Source organism: Rousettus aegyptiacus, unplaced genomic scaffold (assembly GCF_014176215.1).
Source record: "Rousettus aegyptiacus isolate mRouAeg1 unplaced genomic scaffold, mRouAeg1.p scaffold_m13_p_1, whole genome shotgun sequence".
NCBI lineage: Eukaryota > Metazoa > Chordata > Mammalia > Chiroptera > Pteropodidae > Rousettus > Rousettus aegyptiacus.
Genome location: NW_023416284.1, coordinates 65,098,464 through 65,122,623, shown reverse-complemented (window position 1 = coordinate 65,122,623; position 24,160 = coordinate 65,098,464). Strand labels below are relative to the sequence as shown.

At 34.2% G+C, this 24,160-nt stretch overlaps 1 long non-coding RNA gene across 1 annotated transcript in view; it reads left to right on the top strand.

Moving 5' to 3' along the window:
- Positions 1–23,762, top strand: part of LOC107504772 — a 28,295-nt gene extending 4,533 nt beyond the window's left edge. Inside the window, exons 2-4 of the long non-coding RNA XR_001595532.2 lie at positions 896–990; positions 22,137–22,247; positions 23,475–23,762. This is a non-coding gene — a long non-coding RNA (uncharacterized LOC107504772). The remainder of the gene's footprint in view (positions 1–895; positions 991–22,136; positions 22,248–23,474) is intronic.
- The last annotated feature ends 398 nt before the right edge of the window (positions 23,763–24,160 follow it).

The following is a 24,160-nucleotide window of genomic DNA, read 5'->3' as shown; positions in this document are numbered from 1 at the left end:
AAATAAATAAATAAATAAATAAATAAATAAATGAATAAATCCCAAGGAAATATTTCGATGAGCTAGGTTTTGGTCACATGCCTAACCTGGACCATGTATTGTAAGCAACAAGATGAGATATTATGTTCAACAAAAACTGGGTCATTGCCCATCCCTGGAGCCAAAAAGATGGAGTCTTTTATTAGCTGCAAACACAAGAAGCACGTGATTGGAAAGGTGTTTTATTTTTTTTTTTCCAAAAAAAAAGCAGTTGCCATTCTGAGCTGCCAAAATACTGTGAGTCTACTAAAATGCAGTGAAGTTTAAATTTCAATAATAATAATAATAACCATAGTAACATTTATTGAATGTCCTCTGCCAAGCTGTGGGAAAAGTTCATTACATGTTATTTTATTTAATCTCCCTAACAACTTTATGAAGAAGATAATATTTATTCCAATTTAACTGATGGAGTGACTGAGGTACAGAGAAGCAAATTGTCCACAGTCACACAACAGTTAAGTGCAGATTTTAATTCACTTAAGTTTGACTCTGGAGACCACTCTTTAACCACTATCCTAAATAGAAACAGGAGAACCATCAAGAGGCTATAAAATAAATGCAGCCTTTAGAAATTGTGCTGATATGAAAATTAAATTCAAAAGGGGAAATACTGCAAATAAAGAGGTCACTCTACCTGGACAGGTGAGTAATGGGTGAAAGCCTGAACAAAGAGGAAAGAGACTCCAGAGACACAGACAGCAACAAAACTTAGCAGTTATTGTAAGGGATAGGTAAAAGAGTGAATTGATTTAAGGATAATTTTTTGAGATTCATAGATTTAGTGAGATGAGATAGGATAACTGTTTCTTTGTTTCTTCTAACCCCCTATGCTTTCTCCCCTGCTTCGTTTTAGCAAAGATTAGAGGTGGCTGGTGTTGAACTTAACCAACATAGAAAAAGATGTGGAACAATTTGAGCAAAAAACGAATGAAATAAGTTCTGCATAAGGTGAGTTTAAAGTATCCGTCGAATGTTAAAATGTAGGTATGTCTAGTAGGCTGTTGGAAATGCATCTGGAGCTCAAGAATTGAAAGGGCGGATATTATATGGAAAACTACACACTTAACAAGGCTGTGGTACGCCAATTCAATTTGTTTCACTATTGTGCTTCCCTGACCCTCTGCAATGCCAGGGACAAAGGCTTGGCACAAATCATAATTATAACTGAAGCAGAATATATTTAATTACATAATCTTAGGTATTCAAATTTAATTTAACAAAATTTATGCATTAAACTGGAGTAATTGAAGAATTGCTGATGAAAGAAGCTAGGAATAAATAAATCAATAAACAAACAAACAAATAAATAAATAGGATCCATTCATAAATCTTGTTTTGCCATTGTCATCAGTTAATAATGAATGTACTTAATGATTATCTCTGTGTGGTAAGATTTCTTTTTTCTTCGTGTTCCTCTTTATTAATTTTCTATTCTTGTAATATGGAAAAGGTTATTTAAAACTCATGCAGTACAGTGATAACAGGTTTTTCATCCTGCAACCCATGAGAAAATTTAGATGCTGTCAGCTAATAGGGTTTGAGACTTCCAGGCTGTCAAAACATGGGCTCTGTGGGGAGCTCTCCAGGGTACTGGACTGTCTTCCTGAAATTCTGATCAGTGAACCAGATCCTCGTGTCTCTCTTCTGACTTATTTGTCTTTGGTCCACCCTGAATCCTCCCCTTCTGATCATCTGGTTATCTCAACTATGTCTTGACTGGCAATTTAGTTCTCTGGATGAGTTCCCAACAAGCTTTAACTGTCAACTTTATGCTGATGCCTTCAGAATTATAGAGCCAGTAATTTTCTTCACACCCAAATTCATCTATTCAATTTCTATTACCATTAACCCTCATTAATTTATTTAACAAATACTAAGTAGAAATGTAAAATTCAAAACTATGAAATTTACAGAATATAACACAGAACAAAATCTATGTGACTTGGGTTTGGCACTTTATTTTTAGGGGCAAAACCAAAACCATGCTCCATGAATTAGAAAATTGTTAGGTTGAACTTTATGAAAATTTTCAAGAAAATGAAAATAAAGCCAAAGATTGGGAGAAAATATTTGCAAAACACATATTTGGTGAAGGATTTATATCCAAAATACACAAAGAACTCTTAAAACTCGGCAATAGGAAAGCATACAACCTAATTAAAAATGAGCAAAGGACCTGCTCAGACACCTCACAAAGAATGTATACAGATGGCAAATAAAACATGCGAAAGATGCTTGACATTCTCTGTCATTTGGGAACTGAAAAATTAAATCAATGAGATACTGCTACATACCTGTTTGGAAGGCTAAAATCCAAAATACTGACAATATCAAATGCTGGTGAAGATGTAGAGCAACAGAAATTCTCATTATTGCTTGAAAATGGTACAGAGACTTTGAAGGACAGTTTGGCAGTATCTTACAAGGCTAGATATAGTCTTAACATATGATCCAGCAATTACACTGTTAGGTATTTACTCATATAAATATGTACACAAAAACTTGCACATGAATGTTTGTTTATGTTATATAAGTTTGTAGCAAAACTAGAAGGAACCAATATGTCCTTCAATAGGTGAATGGACAAAATGGTACATCCATACAATGGAATATTATTCAATGATTTAAAAAAATAAACTATGAAGCCATGAAAAGACATGGAGGAAACTTAAATGCATAATGCTAAGTGAAAGAAGCTAGTTGAAAATGTTACAGACTGCCAGTTCAACAATATGATACCTGGAAAAGACAAAACTAAAGAGACAGGGAAAAATCAATAGTTACCAGAAGTTAGGGAAGAGAGAGGAAGGAATGAAAAAGATGAGTACAGGGGATTTTTAGGGTGGTGAAACTATTCTGTATGATACTATAAATGGTGGCGTATAACATAATGTATTTATTAAAGCCCATAAAACCTTTTCACACAATGAAACAATGTAAATGATGGGTTTCATTTAATAATAATGTTTCAGTATTATTATTGGTTTATTAATTTTAACGAATGTTTCACATTAACAAATGTATCACATTAAAGCAACATAATAGACAAAACTGGGGCAAGGAGACAGGAATTGTATGGTAACTCTCCCTACTACCTGCTCAATTTTTCTGTAAAACTAAAACTTTTAAAAGTTAAAATCTGTTAGTAAAAATATTATTCAGAGTCTATTACCTGTCAACCATTGCACTAGCAACTGAGATTACTGGCTCTCTTGCCGTTTACAATGCAGTGTGTAGGGTGTTCACACTAATAAAATAGTGATACAAATAAGTTCATAACTATACACTGCTGTGAATGATAGCTTCATAAATCTATGAGAGCTTATACCTCATCTGGAGGGTTAAGGAAGTCTTCCCTAGGGAAGAGATATTAGAACGCTGATCTCAAAGATGAATAGCAATTAACTAGGTGTGTGGTTTGGTTTGTTTATTTTTTCACAACACAGGGATTCACTCCTTTAATTTTTTACTGAAAATGTCTGCAAAAGAGGAGCCACAAAGCACAACCAAGAGTGAGGCTACAGATCACTTTCTACCCTTGTTGCAGGCTGTTATGACACTCACATTAAGGATACCAGTGCCCCACCACCAAACAGGACTCAGGTTGTGAACATCCCCACCAACTGCATGATAGAGCAGGTGCCACCGGGGCTCATGGCAGCCAGGATGCAGATAGGAGCAGGCTCAACCAGCTCAGTTCCTCTCCTCCAAAGTAAAGTCCTCAACAACCAAGCTAAAGGTTATTCTTCCTCTTAAGGCAGTCAGACCTATGGTTGGAGGACCAGGTCGCATTAATTGAAAACTATGAAATTTCTGGTTTTGATGGGATCACTGTATTCTCATGTAGGTAGCGCCAGAAGTCCTGAAGACATAGGGTCCTGCGCTACCCACTCCCCGCCTGTCAGGGAAGCAAGGCCAGGCTCCCACTTCACTGCCCCATTCAGCTGTACTGGGTTCCATAATGCCTTTTGAAAAAGAGTCTATGTAAACAGTGGATGACAGACAGGTGTATTTAGTGGCCTTACTTAATACTCCTCATGGAGCCTCTGGATCTCACCCAGCTGCCAGCTCCCCACATCACTTACTAGTTCCTGTTAGAGTTAGGGTCAGGGTTGGGAGGTATTAAGAGGAAGAGCATCACTGACAAACAGTAAGTAGGGTCCTCTTTGTGAGATGCATTGTGTACACAACGGAAGGAGAGTCTGTGCGGCTTGAGCACAGAGAGCAAAGAAAGAGTAGAATGCACAAGCTGAAGCTAAAGAGACTGGTAGGAACTACACTTCAGAGGACTCTATGGGTCATTTTTTAAAAGTTCACATCTTTAACCTAAAATCAGTAGAAAGACCTTGAAGGATTTTCAGCAGGGTATTGACATAATTGCATTTGATCAAGACCTCTCTGGCTCACCAAAAAAAAAAAAAAAAAAAAAAAGATTGTAAGGTTTCTCAGCTTTAGCACTATTGACATTTTTGACATTTTGGGATGAATATTTTGGGATGAATAATTGTTGTGGGAGGCTGTCCTGTACACTGTAGGATGTTTAGCAACATCCCTGACATCTCTACACACTAGATGAAGTACACGCCTTTTGAATTGGAACGACTGAAGTCTTCAGACATTGCCAAATGTCTTGAGGGGGCAAAATCATCCCTAGTTGAGAATCACTGAATTAGAGGAAAAGCAAGAGAGAATCTTGGGGGCCATTTGGTGGTGTTTACGGTAGCCAAAGTAGAGAGTATAATAGTTTAGACTCAAGGAGGTGGGAAAGGAAGGAAGTGGACTGATTAGGATTAGGGTTAGGGTTAGGGTTAGGGTTAGGGTTAGGGATTAGGGATTAGGGAAATGTTTACAAAGTAAAGTCAATGATATAGGTTGCTAAATTGAAATGGGAGGAGAAAGTGAGAGAAATTAAGGAGAATGAGTGATTCTAACCTTGCATATGGGTGGATGAGGTGGTAGTACCATAAGTTTAGGATTTGGGTAGCTCCTAGATTTTGAGCCAATGTAAAAATGTAGTCAGACTTTTGGAGGTGCTGGGGTATGTGGGGATAATTTTGCATGTAGAAAGAATGTAAATTATTAGAGGTCAAAGGGTAGACTGGTAGTCAACTTACATTGATGGCCCCCAGTGAACCATGCCTTCTGGTATTCATGCCCTGGTATAGTTTCTCCACTTGAATCTGGACTGGTTTTGTGAGCTTCAGCTAACAGAATGTGGCAAAAGCAACATTCTGGGATTTCCGAGCTCAGGTACTTAAAAGTAGCTCCCACATTTATACTCTGGGAGAAGCCAGTGGCTATTTAAGAAGTCTACCCTGAGCCCACCAAGCTGTGAGAAGCCCAGCCTTGCTATTTGGAAAGACCATGTGGAAGATAAGTGAGGTCCCTCCCCAATAGTCCCAACTGAGCTTCCAGTTGACAGTGCCAAGTTACCATCATGTTAGTGATGCCCCTTGGAAGTGCATTTCCCAGCTCCTGTCAAGCCATCCAAGCTGATACCATGTGGAGAGCTGATGAACTGTTCCCACTGAGCCCTGATCAAATTGCAGAATCATGAGTAAATAAATTGTTGTATTAAGCTAGTACATTTTGAGATGTTTTGCTATGTAGCAGTTGATAATTGAAACAGCTGGTCTAAGGCTCAGTTTCTTCTACTGTAAATTAGAAATAATAATATACCTACCTCATATTTGTTGTAAGGATAAGTTAAATAATGCCCGGCACTAGAAGTACTCAGATATAGCTAATGTTCTGGTAGGCACCAAAAAAGTGCTTGATGGTTGATAATACTGTTAATATTAACAGAACAATTGTAACCTCTGACTGCCCTATATTGAACTGAACCTCTCCATCATTCTGCTCCCCTTTTTGCTTCATAGCACTTATCACCCCTCGAAATCATATCTTTTATTATCTGTCTTCCATGCTGGAATATAAACTCTGTGAGACTTTTTGTTCATTGTGATATCCCTAGTGCCTAGAAGAATGTCCTATCACATAGATAATCAATAAATATTTGTTGAATAAGTAAAAGAATAAGTGTTGTCAGTTATACACATCCATTTTTCACTACAGAGATATGGAAATTTTCCTGTATTTTACCCTGGGCTTAAACTTTTCAGTTATCACTTCTCAGCACAGCATATTTGACTGGTTAATTAGACAGTAAAACTACTTTGCTCTCCTATAAGGAAATCTTAGGGTACAAGCAATACAAAAATAGGCAACTACAGTTGCAGAACAACTTAAATTTGACATTTTAAATTCATTTAATTCATTAAGGTTTACAAGCTAATTCTTTAGTTTTTATTCCTCCAGCTGATTCACACCTGTATCCAAGATCTTTAAGATATTCAGTTGGCTTTAAACTTCACCCTTTTTTTCAGCCTAAAGCTCTCTTAGACACGACCACCCAGTGTTGAAACAGACTTTGGCCAGGACACTATCAAGAACATTTCTTCCAGCGCATACATCAATTTGACTCTTAAAATGCTTCTCTTCTACTCTTCTCCTTTCAAAACTTTTTAGAGGTTACCGCTAATAAATTTGATCAGCTTAACCCGAAATCGGATCCAATATCTTTAGAGGTTCTCCATTTCTTTCTCTGGTTTACCTATAATGATTTACATATCTAGAGTCTTCAGGACAAGCTTGTCAACCACCTACCTATGCAAATATTGGGTGTGGGCACTGTCATCCATTGGGCCTAACAGACCTGTCTTTGACCTAGGCAGGTGGTGTAGGTCCTCATGTACTGCAGACTGTAATCAGAAAATTGAATAGAATGTGGCAACTTACAAAGAGCTGCAGTGTTTGTGTGCTGGCCTTTCTTGCCAGTACATAAAACCAGGTTTTCTAAAAAAGAACCTCTCTCTTAACTTTAAGTCTTCAGAGTATCTCACCAGATTGTTCTGGCTTTTGAGGTTTTTCGTTTTGTTTTTAGATTAAATTTATTTATTTTTTAAATAAATTTATTTGCTCTGGGTTTTGATCAAGTGTTTTAGATATAGTCTTTTGTTCATGCCAAATTGTTACTGGTACAAAAATTACTCAAAATTAATCAAAGACTTAAATGTAAGAGCTAAAACTATAAAACTCTTAGAAGAATACATTCCCGTGACCTTGGATTATACAATGGCTTCTTAAATATGATACCAAAAGCACAAACAAAGAAAAAAATAGATAAATTGGACTTTATAAAAATGAAAAAAAGATTTACTTCAAAGGATGCTATCAAAAAAGTGAAAAGATAACCTGTAGGATAGGAGAAAATCATATATCTGATAAGGACTTTTATCCAGAATATGCAAAGAACCCTTATAACTCATAAAAAGACAAATAAGCTAATTACAAATAGGCAAAGGATCTGAAAAGAAATTTCTCCAAAGAAAATCTATAAATGGTCAATAAGCACATCAAGTGATGCTCAGTATCATTAGCCATCAGGCCCCTTCAACTGGAGACAACTCTGAAGGGTCATCCTAAGTTCAGAGCTTCCCATGGAGTCAGATGAGATGATGTGGTTACATTGCAGCCAAATTCTCATTCTGCTCAGTCTTTCTTTCTTTGCCTACCCCATAGGTGTTGATTTCAAGAGACCCCATTAAAAACTTTCTGCATGCTAATTTCCATCTCAGAGTCTGCTTCCGGAGAACCCAATCTGTGACAAACCCTCTGCTTTTAGCATAAGTTCAGGTACCTAGTAGGGGCAGATGTATGAGAAGCATTCCAGGCCAGAAAATAGATTATGATCACTGTAGGGATAAAAGGATAGCCATACCAAGGACTATGGCTCAGTGAGTTTCTCATATAAGCCAGAGTCAGAAAATGCATAGTGTTTGTGCTATCACTTGTTCCTGTGCCCAATGCAGAGCTGACCTTGGGGAGGAGGGGCCCAAACCTCTAGGGTTTTCAGCTACCACTAGGCTAGCTCTGATCTCCACTTTGATCATAGATACTGAATTAATGTCTTATTTAACATTAGGAGCTTGTTAACATTAATTGAGTTAATAGTCGTTAAATAGACTATTTAATAAATAAAGATTTTTAAAATCGCACTGTAGATTTATTGTCTTCGTGTAATGTCTTGTCTGCATTAAGGCTTGATTAAAATATTTTACTGTACATAAAAAAGAAAAGAACTAGGGACACTAATAGATTTTGCCACTTTCATTTCTGCAAGGTTTTGAAGTTGACACAGGGAATTTGTTCTTAGGATTTAACACAGAACACACATTTTTCCCTAAAAAGCCCAAGCCAGCTGGAGTGAGAAATGGAGACAATAATACTTTGATAACCAGCGTATCTCTAAGGGACAAAAGGATGATCTAGGACAGGGGTCAAAGTAGGATGGGAGTAGAGAAAAACCAATGTAAAATAAGGAACTGCTTTTCCAAGCCCAAGGGGAAAAGTCAAGCCTGGCATGGATCTGTGCTTATCTCCCAGGTTAGAATAAAATGTCAGGGATGTCTAGACAGGAGGTATCTAAAAGATATATTTGTCATCTCTGATTTCTAGCATTTATACAGGGTCATGTTACATGAATGGCTAGATATGAGATGAGTGAATACGTTAATCCTTGCCATCATACTCCAGAGTTTAGACCAGCATTTTACAAAAAGTGGTCTGAGGATGAAAACCTATGTTTTTAGTCTTAAAAACTTCAAGTCAGTCAGTTTCATCTGGGCCTTCCTTAATTTCATTATTTCTAGAGATGGAAGTATGCACAATACGGTGTCCTGTTGCTTTTAGGTTTATATCTGACATATAAATGATATCATGTGGTTTTCAACTTTTTCTGTCTGTCTTATTTTGCTTAGCATGACTATCTCAAGGACCATCCATGTTAGTGTGGAATATTTTAGATGTGGATGCATCATAGTTTCTTCAAGGGTAGAACAGAGTTTTCAACTTAGTTTTCCATTTAATTTTTGGTGTTGCCCAATCTTTTATTGGTTTGTTGGCTATGACAGTTTGAGGATTACTATCTTAAAAGAGAAATGAATAATGACTTGCCATTATTTTCTAAATATATTTTAAATAAATGTCACCTTGCATTTGTTCATGCCGAAACTCATCTGACATGTTTTTGTCCAACTTCACTATCTTAACAACAGCTTCCTTTAATTTATTCTCTTGAATTTGAGTTTTCATCACAAAGAGATGTGTCATCTACATATTATATTTCCCCCTTTAAGTCTCATTTTCTATATCAGTAAAATAGGATAATAATATATAACTCATAGGATTGTTAGAAACATTAAGTAAGAACCCCATGTAAAATGCCTAGCATGATGTCTAATATATAGTGGTATTAAAAGAATGTAATTCCTCTTCCGTCTCTTATTGGGTTCCTTGGCAATTGAACACTCCCATTGTTTTGTTTTTTTGTTGTTAGAATAGATCAAAACTCCTTGATGAACTATAGACATATACAAGTTATTAGATCCAACAATATGTATATGAACATTCAGAATTAGATAATTACAGTAATATTGACCTAATAGTTTCAGAGCATCTTAGAGTTAGGCCAGTATATGTTATAACTAAGGTTAGGAATTAATATAGCAATTTATCAGGATATTTTCTCTCTTCAACTTTAGACGGGTTTTGATTAAACTACTCAACACAAAACTTTAATTATAGTGATATCTAGAAATGCATAAATAGCATTAATCATGTCTAAAAATAATCCTTGTGTATAATCCATATGCTTTCCCTCTGATCTTCTTTTTTTAAGCTGGTGAAAAATGTTATGATTATGGAAAAGCTGTTTATCAAACTTTTTAAAATGAGTTTTCTAACAATCATTTGTGGCTGGAATATTATTTTTTGGTAACTATTATGCCTTGGCTGCTATTAAAATTTATAAAAAGTTATAAACTATAAAGATTTCTCATATCTTATGCTCATATTTTTAGATTGCATCTATAATTCCAAGAAGTTTTGCTTTAAAATTGCTTAGTTTTGTTTTTGAATCTTCAGTCCTTGAAAAAATTTTAAACAAGTTATATTATACCATGACTGAAAAGAAACAGTAGAATAGAAACGGAAAGGGAGTCCATAAATATCAGTCAACAGCCATAGTTAATAAATTTTGGGAACTCGAAGACTATGTAACTTGTTTTAATTAACTCTTTAGCCTCAGTTGATTTCACTGAGGAATTTTGTCAAGTGAGTGATGAAAATTTCTATCTAGAGCTCATTCTTACTTTTCTAAGCTTTCACTTTGACTATGTAGTAAACTCAGTGTGGATGACAAGTATATTAGATTTTACAATAATGTGAAAATCATTGGGCTGCATTTTGTTTTAGAGCACCAACTGTTGTGGTATTTACTTTTGTTTGAATCAACTCTAGTGTTTAATGTCAAAACAATGCATTGGAACCAATAGCTCTTAGGGTAAAAATTATCCATGTACAGATGGTGGCAAGAATGATCATCAGTTAAACTCTAGATATATAAATACCATAAGTACATATTGAGAGCTGTGAATGGAATAAGGATTCGCATAGTATTAACCTACCTTCAACAAGCCATACAAATAAAGAGAGTGAAACATAATCTGTTCTATGCGTTTTTCCCAATCTCAATTGCTGTAACATGAGAAATAGATTCTTAAATCATTTGAGGTAGAAACCCTCAACTGCCTTTAGAGCACAAAAGTCCATCAGTTTACAGCTGGAGGCTTCTGTCCATTCAGAATATTTGGTACTCTTATGGACAATAGTCCCACTGTTTAAGTTAATAGACTTTGTATTCTTGGGAGTAAAGGGCTTTTAAAGCCATGACATGACTTTTGCTTTGGCTTTTATCTTTCTTTTATTTCTAAAAACTTCTGTAAAGGGTTTATTTTTTAACATAACACTTTTATTATAATATAACATTAAATTTTTCTTCTGTATTTTCACAAAAGCAAAAAAAACTGTACAAGTCAGTAGTCTCTAACAGATATTTTTTCAATTGTGACATATTGATGTTATTTCTAGAAAAATATTTTTAAAATATAAAACATAAAATAAAAAATACTCATAATACAGGTAAAGATAAACACCATTAATATTTTAGTATCCATATTCCCATATAAACTACTTCTTTTAAAAGAAATAAAGAAATGTGACATCCATGGTTCATATTTAAATTGAAAGTAAAAAATACTATGAGTGTGATTAGATGTATGTAAATTTTGTCTAGTACCTATTTTGGAGACTAATGATAAATAGCTCCATGAGGCTAGAATTGGAGACAGAAGGGGGTAGATCTATAATTCCCATTCTTGAAAAAAGGGTCTACTGATATAAAAAAAAAAAGTTTAAATATGACTAATTATAAAAGTATCTCTATAAAGTACAATAAGAGATGAATAAACTCATCAAGATACATTTTTAAAGTGAGGAACAACATCAAGAAACATTATTAAAAATGCTTAGAATTGTACAAACCAAAGAGTGAACCCTAATGTAAACTATAGACATTAGTAAATAATAATATATCAATATTGGTTCATCAATTTTAATGCATGGACCATAACAATGCATGATACTGATAACAGGGGAAACTGAGATGGAGGGAGGGAATCTATGGGAACTCTTGGTCTATGGGAATCTATGGTCTACTTAGTTTTTCTGTAAACCTTAAACTGCTCTAAAAACGTCAATTAATTTTTAAAATAAAAAATAAAATAAAATAAAGTGACTCTTCAAATCTCAATTTTTTTTTCTGATGGATTTCCATCTACATGTTTGCTGATTCCTTTTTTTCTTCTGACCCCTTAAATAATAACCATGACACCTCTTCCTTAGCCCTTTTCCTATTTTCTAGTCTGTTCTTCCTAAACTAGTTCATCCACTTCTATACCTTTAACTATTACTTATCACCTATCACTTATTTCCTCCACTTCTTCCACTAAAAATACCCACTTGTTCTGTGTTCCCATCTTGGCTCTATGTCTATCATTTTCTACCCCACTTCTACTTCCTATTTAAGGCACATCACATGTGTATGCTATGTTTTTACTTACTGCTCTGCCTTTTTTCATGCTCTTCCCTCAGCCTGGAATGCTCTTACCTTCCATCTCATCTTTCTATATCTTATTCATCTTTTAAGGCTTATAGCAAGTGTCACTAGTTTTGTGAAGCCATTCCTGACTCAACCTTCATGTTATTGTTTATAATCACAACTGAGGCTTTTAAAAAAACAAATAACAAAAAACCACACCACATAACCTGGTTTGTATTGTCATTAGTTGTATATTTTGCTAAATTCTTTCACTAATTTGTGACTTCCTGAGAGTTAGAAAATAAGTATTACTCAACTTTGCATTGTTCTGTTACCAAATATGTACTAGGAACATAGAACAATAAGTACTCCAATTTGTGATAATCAGACTTTGAGCAAAACTCCGACTTACTATACTGCTTTCACAAGATACCTATTGAACTGAGCTGAAACATTGATGGGATTGGTTGTCTGAAAGAAACTGCAAGTCCTGATATGTTCAATTTGGTGTTTTAATGTTAATAGGTTTTAGTGTTGAAAGTAATGTATATCTTCCTAAGTCATCAAGAATCATCCAGCCTAAAATATAATAAAAATTTATAAAATAGAGAATTATACTTATAAAAACCTGTTGAAATGAACAATGGCTGGTAACATAACTTTTAAAATACTATCAAAAGAAATTGAGTCTCAAATATCTCCAGAAAAAGTGAAGTTGGCAACTAAAATTTCATTAGTGTTTTTCTAGGACTTTTCAAGGGAAGGTTACCTGGATAACTCAATATGAGTATCTCATTTGGCATGAGAACCACAGTCTTATATGAGACATCGAATATTCACAAAGAACATGAAAGAGGGATATCATAACATGGGTTTGGTTTGTTTTTTTTTCTAAGAACAGGACTTTCATCACATCCTGAGTTTCTGATCACTAACACACACACAAATAAAACTGAATATGCTGCAGCAATAATCAGCCAAGTATATTTTTAGTTTAGAAGAATATAAACATTTTAACTATTAGAGTTAATTAGCATATTTTGAAGTGGAGATGGAAAATGTTCTAACACAGAGTACAAAACCAATTACTTAAAATGCAGAGAGATCCTAACAGAGGAGAGCTGGAGTAGAACTTCAAGATCAGCACCAGATACAGAGATACAAAAACAGAGAACATGAACAGAAGCCAACAAAAAACTCTCCTTTCCTTCCTCCTTCCTCTAATAAAAGTTAATTTCGTGCTTATTATGTCCCAAGCACTGTGCTAGATGCTGGAGATATAGAAATCAAAAAGCCTTTATGAATCTTATCTTCACGGTTAAGTGAAGAATAAAGTAAATAAACAATTGCAATACAATTTAGCTGCTATAATAGATGTAGGAAAAAAATTCAGTGACAGGGAAGAGCTCTTAAGTTTGCCCAGGGAAAAAAGAGAAGGAGAATAAAATTAGTGTATAAAGTTTCTATTTCCAATGAGATAAAAATGTGAGGTGAATGATGACAGCCAAGGAGTACACTTCTAATGGAGTGTTGTGTAAAGAAAAATGAGTAGGCCTGTCTTATTGGAACAAGGACTTTATGTTAGGAGTAGTAGAATATAAGGTTTGAAATATAGACAGGCAAAGAAAAGTTTGTACCTGGGGAGCAAGGGTCTGGGAAACTTAAAATAAAACTTCTCATTAATCTGTTAACCATTGTGAAAATGGGCACATGCCAGGAGGCCTGCTATTAAGGTTTTGGAAGCTGAGGTCCACATGGAGAATATCAGGGAATAACAAAAGGTGTGAGAATCCTTAGAATCTTCCAGAGTAGACTCAAACCAGATAAATGGCTCTAGTCTCTTCTCTCCTCTCCTGCTCTCTCTCCTTAACCTATCCCAGTTGGCTTCCAAATGCAAGTAGTCCAAACAATAAAGGAATCTCAGTTCTCATTGGTACATAATATTGAATTAAAGAAGACTTTTTGTTTCCATTTATTATTGGCAGAACCATGTATTCATTTTAGTATAACAAGTTGGAATACGTTATTCTTCAAAGGAAAAATTACTACGAACAATAAAAGAATTTAGTAAAAAGTTAGATCATAAAATCAGCATACAAAAGCCATTAGCTTTCTTTGTATATAAACAAAAAATACTTAGACGCTATAATAGATCTCATTTACAAAGAAATAAAAAGAAAAGAAAATACCTAGTTATTAACCAGAAATGTCCTAAACTTATATAAATCAGAAAATACTACTGAAAGATACAAGAAAATACTTGAACAAATGAAAAGACATACATATTTTTGGATACAAAAATTCAACAGCAAAAAATGTCAGTTCTAAGTTATTAAATAAATTTAACTCAATTACAATAAAAATACCTTAGGTTTAAAAAAATGGAACTAGACTTTGATTGTAATGTTCATTTGAAAGAACGAACAAGAATAATCAGGAAAAAAAACTAAAAAAGAGTTACTGAGAGAGGGAGCTAGCCTAATCAGATATAAGAACATATTACAAAGCCTTTATAATTAAAACAATGTGGTATTTCCACATGAGTAGATAGATAAACAAATACAATAGGAAATCCAGAAATAGACCCAAATGTATAAGAAAATTCAATAATTGATAAAGACGGGACTAAGAATCAGTGGGTAAAATGTGAACTTTTTAACAAATGATGTTGTAAGAAGTAGATAATAAAAAAAATACAATTGAACCCATTTCCTATATCATATACCAGGAAAAATCCTAATGGGATAAAAGTCTTTAATGTAAAAAGAAGAAATAAGTAAATTTCTCTATAATTTGGGAGTGAAGAAAATTTTCCTATCCAGAAGCAATAAGGAACAGATTAATAAATTTGATTTTATTTAAAAAAATTAATTACATGATAAAAACAGAATGAGCAAAATAAAAAGAAAAATCCCAAGTTGGGGAAATTACTGTAACACTTATAATAGAGAAGGAATTAATATCCTTAGTATGTAAAAAGCTTCTGAAATACCAAAAATTCTATAGAAAAATTGAATTAGAGATATGAATGGAATTCACAAAAAAATGCAAATGTCTTTCAACCATATGAAAAGAGATGAGACTCAATCTCACTCATAACAAGAACAATACAACTCGAAACTACAGTGAAGTATGATTTCTCACCTATAAGATTGGCAAAATTTTCAAAAGTTTGACAACACTCTTTTGGTGCAGCTGTTGGAAAGCGGACACTTTTATATATTTCTTGTAGAAATGCAAGAAATGCTACAATGGTTAATAGCAGAGAAATTGGCAATATCTGGCAAAATTAAATGTGTATTTAACTCAGAAATTTCACTTCTAGAAATTTGTCCCAAGCATACACTGGCAAATATAAGAAAAAAAGTTTGCATGAAACTATACATAATTACATTCTTTATATTATCAAAAGACTAAAAAAGAACCAGTAGTCCACCAATAGGGGAATAGTTGAATAAGTTGTGATATTTTCTAAAACTGCAGAGCTATAAAGCTGTAGAAAGAAATGAAAAACATCTTCATGTATTAGAATGGCATGATAACCCGGATGTATTATTAAGTGAAAAAAAAAGATGGAGAAAAGTGTTTTGGTATGCTACCATTTATCTTAGCAGGGGTAGGGAAAATGAATGTACATATACATTTATCTATATGTTTTTAAACATGGAATAATAAATCACATAATTTTTTAAATGATTACCTGTGGGAGAAAGGAATAGGGCAGGGGAGACAGAAATAAAAGATGTGTTTAATTATACCTTGCTTGTTTTAGTTTAGACTCTGAAACTATGTACATATGTAATATAATTATAAAACAAAATGAAATTTTTAAATCTCTAAAAATTTAAAGCAAAATGAAAAAAAATAAACTTACCCACATATTCATTTGGTGACACAATCATACAGACAGGAACTATTCTAAGTGACTTTAAAATACAGTAATTTCACTGTACATTTATATTGGGATATACTCTAAGGAAAAAAGAATTGCAAAAGCAAAAATAAAAAAAAAAAAACAAAAACAAAAAATCTTAAACTTATTTGGTATTTGTATTGTTGATGGAGGTGTTATTATGATCCTGAGATTATTGTGAGTGTATTGTGGGTTAAAGCAAATAAGCAATTACACTGATATCACTTAGAACTGGGATTTTTACCCTGAAAGAAATGAGACATAAATGTAAAAGAGGAAAATCTCTGTAGTGCTGAATTTGAATTGCCAATATCAAAGTGAACTTACAATGTATTTCATCATTAAATAGATATTTCCTATCTCTGCCCTCGGAAATAATCTATAAATGATGACAAACCAGAAGTAACAAACAACCCTAGTGCCCAGTTTGTAGGGTGTATATAGCATTTCCCACCATAGGAGGTCAAGAATCCTAGGAGAAATGGCTGATTCCATCTAAGGGAGAAAATGTAAAAGAAAAGCTTGGAATATTTTATAATGCCAGAAAGCAAGAAGGCAATCAAAGACCACCGGTGTTACGTCAAAAGAACTCAGAATCCAACGGGCCAAAGATGAAATAGTTTAAGTATTAATAAGTTACTGGTAAAGGAAATAATTGCAATGAGTTGAAAAACATAAACTTTATTTAAAATTCATGGGTTCATAATGATTAGGAAAAACGATTTAGTCACATTTAGAGAATTCTAGGGAAACGACCCTTTATTTTGTAAACCAACAAGTAAGGGTAAAAAAATCAAGCATTTATTATACCTTTCCTATATGAACTCTACCAAATAACCAAATAGTTGATGAGAGGAAATTTTTCATTATAGAAGTATTCTAGCTAATAACGCAGGACTGATAGAACTAAAATACCAACATTTCACAATTCATAATGAATTATGGTTGTAGGCCTTGATCACCGGTAGCTGCTAAAATTACAAAAAGCAAGATCACTAGTCATTGCACATCTCTTGATGTAAATGCCTAACACCACATATGAAGTAGTCTTTTCAAAAAACAAACAAAAACAAAAACACAACTCTACCTATTTCTGATCAAACTGAACTTAGATCTAAACCATCAATTTACAGGAAATAGAGAAGACAGAAGAATAAATTAAGTGATATCACAGAGATAACTCAGCAAAATCCAGACTATGGAAAACATAAGACAAAAAACATGGTTTGTCCAACAAATAAATTTCAAGTTAAGGGAGGAGGAGAAAACCTATAGATTAAAAAAGACTTAAGAGACATAGCAACCAATTGTAATGTATGGACATTTTTGGATCCTGATTCAAACAAATACTGTATAAAACAAACTTTGTGAGACAATTAAGAATATTTGATACTGAATATTTGATGATATTAAGAAGTCGTTCATTTTTTAGGTGTGATAATAGTTTTGCGATTGTTATTAGGCCATATCTTTTATTGAAATGTTTATAGATGAAACCATATGAAGTCTAAGATATGCTCCTAAGAAATGATAAGGGCAACAGGGGGATAGATTAAACAAGATTATCCGTGAGTTAGTTGATCATTACTGAATCTGAGCAATAGACATTCTTTATTCTCTTCTCTCTACTTTTGTATTGCTTGAAATTTTTAAAATAAAAGGTTTAAAAATGTCACCACCTGGCATCAGAACTCCTCTTTGTTTGGGAAAACTTTTGATACCTTGGCGAGGTGAGATCCTATGGGCTTGAAGAAGAGGATTGAGGGAGTGTATTATTAATATTGGAGATATATGAGCACAGTTGTTGATTGAGAGAGAGGTGCCAGTAGAGAGAGAGGCCTTGAAATGCAGGGAATTGGGAATAGCTGATGAAGCAAAGCCTTATTTTATTAATAGATTGAGCTCACCTAATTCTCAAAAAAGTTTTAGAAATTAATTTCTCCATAGCAAACATTTCTTTTAATATTCCATCCTTCCAAGACCTCATACACTATTGAAATATCAACTCTCTTAAACAAACATCTTCTAAATCAATACCTCTGACTCTGCCTTTTGAGTATTTCCATTTACATATCCCTTTGTTTCCTCAAAGTTAACATAGCCACAAACTAAATCCTCTAACTGAACACTCTTCTGACTTCCCTACCTAGGTCAATGGGGCCATAATTCCCAAAGTCACCAGCTTGCTAATTGACCAGGTCCTCTTTATTCCTTCCTGTTCCCTGAATTCTCTAAATGTGACCCCCAGTCCAAGTCAACAAATTCAGAAAAAACATTTTTTAGGCCTCTTTCCTTTATTTTTATTTTCATTCCCATTACCATATCTCTATAACTCAATTTGCAGATTATTCATTCTTTCCAACAACTACTTACTGAACACTCACTAAGTACCAAGCACTATTCTAGATTCTGGGGATATAGCAATGAACAAAAATACCACAGTTGCTGTTTTCATGAGTTGTTACATTCTCATGGAACTCTCTAGAGATTCCTTTACCAAGAAGGGTGGGTCTTTAGTTACAATAACCCAACAACTGGAAGAGTCCTAAATTATCAGTCTTGGGTGATTTTCCCATCTTGATAGTTCAGTTAAAATAGAAAATTTGAGTCGCCCAGATAAGAGAACAAAGTCCTCTGGCTCTACCCTGGTGGATTCCTGTATGACACTCTAGAGGAAGCAGTTGTTCAAATGCCTTCCTCTGAAAACCCCATTCAATATTTAGACAATTGTATGAATCTCACACTCAGGTAACAGAAAACAAAATTGAAATGGCCCTAAAACATATAAAAAGATGTTATTATAAGATAATTACAAATTAAAATTAACTTAAATAACATCCTGTACTTTTTAGATGCTAAAAAGCAAAAGTGTGAATACAGGCTCTTTTGATGAGTCTATGGAAATAAATAAACTGTTGTTGGGAGTAAAAAATCCACAACTCCTTGAAGGGTGTTTGGAAAGCATTTCAATTACATTGTTCTTTGACTCAGCAATCTTACTTTTGGCAAGTCATCCTAAAAATGTATTTGCATTTATGTAAAATGACAGATTTACAAGGTTATTTGTTGAAGAGCTATCTGTACTAGCCATGACTGAAAATAGGCCAAATGTCCATCTATAGCAAGGTTTCTCAAAATCTCTGCACTAATTGACATTCTTGGACCAGATAAATTCTTTGCTGCAGGGGGTGTTTTGTGCATAATAGGATGTTCGGCAGCTTCCCTCACTCCTACCCACTAGAAGACAGTAGTATTCTTCCCCCAAACCAAAATGACTACAGAAGTTGACAAGATATCCCATGGTGTTAGGGCTGAGGGTAGGACTGGACAAAATCTTTTCTACTTCCGTGTTACAACTGATTTATAGAGAATTAGTTAAATAAACAATGGTACATCCATACGTGGAATACCATGCAGCTGTAAAAATATTGAGGAGTTTTTAGTGTACTGATATGGGAAATTGATTGGACAATAAGATATGGAAACAAGAGAAATAGGAAGTTATTGTTTTGATTAGTACAATGGTTCCTAGGAGAGACAGAGGGGAGCCTGTATCTCTATTATCCATAATACTTTTTAAAAGTGTATTTTAGATAACGTAAATTTTCAGCTGAGTAAAAAGGCTATAATTTTCATCAAGGCTGTACTCAAGAAATATAGCAAAGCGATAAAAAGGGAGAGCAAAAAGGTCATTTTACATTATAACAATATCTCTCATTTAAATTTTTTTTTTATAGAAAGTGTTTAAAAAGATATAAAATGTTAGAAGGTTAATTACACTGCTTTTAACTTAGGATCTTATACTACTATAAAGAATTGCTCAGAGATCTGCTCTAGAATCTATTCATAACTAGTTATGGAAATTATAAAGTTGTACTTTTCTAATGGTTTTTAATTTCCTTTTGAAAGTACTTTACTCTTTAAAATCCTAAGCCAGAAAAGAAGCAAGCTGCTGCTTTTTTACTGCTGAGAATGTAAAACTATCCTCCAGTTGTGACTCAAATAAGAATAGCTACCTCATTGGAGAAAAAAAGATAAACTGCTGATAAAATGTCTATCACTGACATTGTCCCATAAAATTCATCTCCGATTAATCTTGCAGCTGACTCTGAAATCTGTTTATTTCTCCATTCATTTGGCATCATGTTTGAGTGCCTACTGTGCATCAGGTATCTTGTTAGGTACTGAGAATACAGAGATAGCTATAAATGGTACATTTTTTGCTTCCAAGGAGTGAGGAAATTAGACCCTAAGAACCTCATACATACAGATTGTTATGGGAATACAGAGAGCAAGCACAGAGAAATTGGTTTATAAATTTGCTTTTTTTTTCTTTACATTGCTCATATCATTCCTCATGATTATAATAACTATCTTGCTCTTTGATTGCCTATATAAAATCTACCCTTCCTCCAGAACCCAGTTTAGTTTCTACAGAGTCACACCTTCTTAAAGAAGTCTTCCTGGACCATCCCCAAGGCATCATAAATGTAATATTTATCATTTATTGATCATGCACTCTAGGCTAGGCCCCATACGTGCAATACTTGTATTATTCTCACATCAACCCTTTTGAGAAGTGATTATTATGCCCACTTTACAAATGAAGAAATGAAATTTAGAAAGGTTAAATAACTTGCCCAAGTTCTTCCTCCTGCTAAGTGGCATGGAGATTTGAAAAAGGACTGATTCCAGAGCCTGTATTCATAAATGCTATTGTGTTGCTCTAAACTCTCATAGCATTTGTCAACTGTACTATTCATTCAGTCATTCATAAAACATTAAGTATCTATCATGTACCAGCCATAATAAATGACTTGTTTACTGCTTAGGCTATTGTTTGTTTGCTAGATTGTGGGTACCTGTGTGTAATTGTCTAGCCTTCTCAGCTTCATTGTAAACCTATGGTGAGGACTTTCAGACAGGCCCCTCAAAGCCCCAGCTTGTATTTGACTTACATTCAGCTGATCCCTAAATCTTTTTTATTCTACTTCGACATGCTTCTCAGATCTCTTTCTTCCTTTCCTTTTCCATTGCTCACACCCTAAGAAGACTTGCATCATTTTTTTCTGTGTTTATACCAACCAATCTCTGAGCCTTCATTTTCTTCTCTCTTCAAAGATTCTTCCTCTTTGCAGCTTAGATTCATCATCTGTCTAAGATATATATCTTACATCATTTCCCTCTTAAAACACTCCTCATTCCGTAAGATAAAGGCAACTTTCCTGAGCCCATAGTTAGCCTCAGGTCAGTCAGAGCTCTCTTTTCCTGTGCCTGCCTAATATACACCCACTAGTCCAGTCACACGTCCCCAAATAGAACATGTTCTTCCATTGCCCTGGGTCTTCTGCCATGCATGTTCACATGGAAAGCTCTTCCTCATCTTTCAAAGACCAGTTCAGATGTTACAGATGTTAGTGCTGAAGCCGAAAGCTCCTTCTGTGCTTCACTTTGTTCATACTCACATGTTTTACTTGTTCACACTGTGATCTGTTCCAATATTGATTTACTTGTTTACTCCTTTTAATTTGAGCTCTTTGAAAAGAAATGATTGTGGCTTCTTCCAATATGTTCTATTGTAGAGCAGGCTCACAATGTAAATAGGTTACAAATCAACAATTTGATAAATAACATTTCTTTTATTCTTCTCTTTTTTAAACAGCATTTCTTTTTTGCCTGTGCTTTCCCATTAGAGTTAGTCTACATATAGCCAGAAAATTTTTTTTAAAACCCCAATTTGTATTGTTTGTTATATGTTTATTTCTCATAAGATTTTTTTTTTCCTTTCCCACTTCTATACTGACTGGGAACCCAGGAATGTTATTCAAGGGTGTCCTGGAGACCATCTTTTCTCAATTTCCACCCATTCTATTCAATTCTGAGGTAATAAAGGAGCTTTCAGGCTTGTTCTTACTCTTAAGTCACAAGAGCTAATTTTGATTCAGACTGATGTCCTAGTCTTCTTTTCATTTGGACTATTCACCAGTCAACTGTGATTTATTTTAATGGCAAACGTTAGTCACAACAGAAAGACAAAATCAAATAAAGTCACTATAATGGCTTTTACCAAAATTAAATCCTTTCTCCCCTATCTTCAATGGACAGAGAAACATGACAGCTTCTGGGGTGGGGGCGGTTTCCCTGGTCCTTATCAGAATGTCTTCTGTTTCCTGCTTATTTTAGGGAAAAGGCACTCTGTTGATCAGCCCTCAGGGAGTCAGTGTTCTCATGAATTCGACCAATGCTTACCCCAGAAGTTGGAGCACACTCTTCTATGGAGAACTCCCTGTTCAGGTCTAACTGTACTCTATGTATTAAAGTGTTTTGGTGCTAATTACATTTTTTATATTATAATTTTGTTGAAATTAATGATCCAAGTATGACATGTATTTGATTTATACTTGCTTACCATGCTGTAGACCAGTGTAGGACAGAAACTATAATACTTTGGGCAGAGTTGATACCTAACAAATATTTCTTGAATTAAGTGAATTGAAACCAGGTCCAGTTACATAATTTGAGAGCCTAATGGGGGTGAAAAATAAAAACATATGTCCCCTTGTTCTAAAAGGAGGCGACAAGTGACATAAGTACTAAGAGATAATAGAAATAATTCAAATACCCATCAACTGATATTTGGGTAAACAAAAGTGGTATATCTATACAATGGAATATTATTTCATTTTGGAATATATACCAAAAGGAACAAGGTGAATCTTGAAAGCAATATGTTAAGTAAAAGAAGCCAGTCACAAAAAGACCAACCACATATTTGGGTAAACAAAAGTGGTATATCTATACAATGGAATATTATTTCATTTTGGAATATATACCAAAAGGAACATGAGTGAATCTTGAAAGCAATATGTTAAGTAAAAGAAGCCAGTCACAAAAAGACCAACCACATATTATATGATTCCGCTCACACGGAACATCCATAACAGAGAAATCTATAGAGATGAAAAGTAGATTAGTGGTTGCCTAGGGCTGAGAGAGCTGCAGGAGTGAGAGAAGGCATTTTCTTTTCGAATGATGAAAATGTTCTAAAACTGACTCTGGTAATAGTTGCACCTACCTGTGAAAATAATAAAAACCATCGAATGTACATTTCTAATGGGTGAATGTTATGGTATATGAACTGTATCTTAATAAAGTTGACTTTTTTTTTTAAAGGGCACTAAAATATAAAGTTTCTTCCTTTCTTCTGAGGTCTTCTTCTGAACTTACAATGGTGTTTTTTTGTTTGTTTGTTTGTTTGTTGTTTTTTTTTGTTGTTTTGGATATTTAATGTCATTCTAAGTAAAAAAGAATTTAAATTATTAGCATGAATTTTAATTTTTATCTTTGTATTGTGCAATGCCAGTTTTAAATGCAAATACAAGAGCAATTTAACTCATGTAGAATTACCAAAATTATATGATTCATTTATTGTAGCTCATACATGTCCATGAATTTCATTCTTACCAGAACAATGGAAAAGCTGCACAAAACTAACTCAACTGTTTTTATTTCACTTTTTAGATGCACACAATCCATCAGGACTACCTCCAGCTTACTGATGAATAAAGAAGACTTGAAAGGAAAAATTATGGGGTACTGTTTTTCCCTTTCCTTCTATGTCATCATGGTCAGTGTAGGTTAAGTGGTTGGCTAATACAGGGAAGTAACATGAGTAAGAAAGGATATAATAATGTTCCTTAGTCATTTGTGTTTTTTAAGATGCCATTGCTTGCTCTCTGCTTTCAAAGCAAGTGCTGATTTGAATGGAAAACATGGTCTCTCAGGGCTGTCAGGAACGTACTTATTTTTGGACATAACATGCTTACCTTGTACTTGCTTTGAATCTTACTGAGCTCTTGGGTATTGCAGATCTACATTGGAATTCTGTGTTCCTGGAGCAAATCTAGAGAGTCATATGCAAATTTGACAGTAAAGAAAAAGACACTCATATCTCCTCTGTTCATGTGCAGGCTTCATTGTTCCATCGGACTTTGCTCATAAAATGTACAAAGATAAAATTTTTAAGAATTTCAAGATGGAAACAGCAGAACATTAAACCAAAAATGTGGGGCACTTTTGAGGGTGAGCTGGCTCTGTGTAACTGTACCGGTTATACACCCATGAAGCCAACATTGATTGAAATCTTTAATTTCTAAATGGTTTTAGATACATCTTTGGATAGGCAATACATCTGAGGACATGAAATT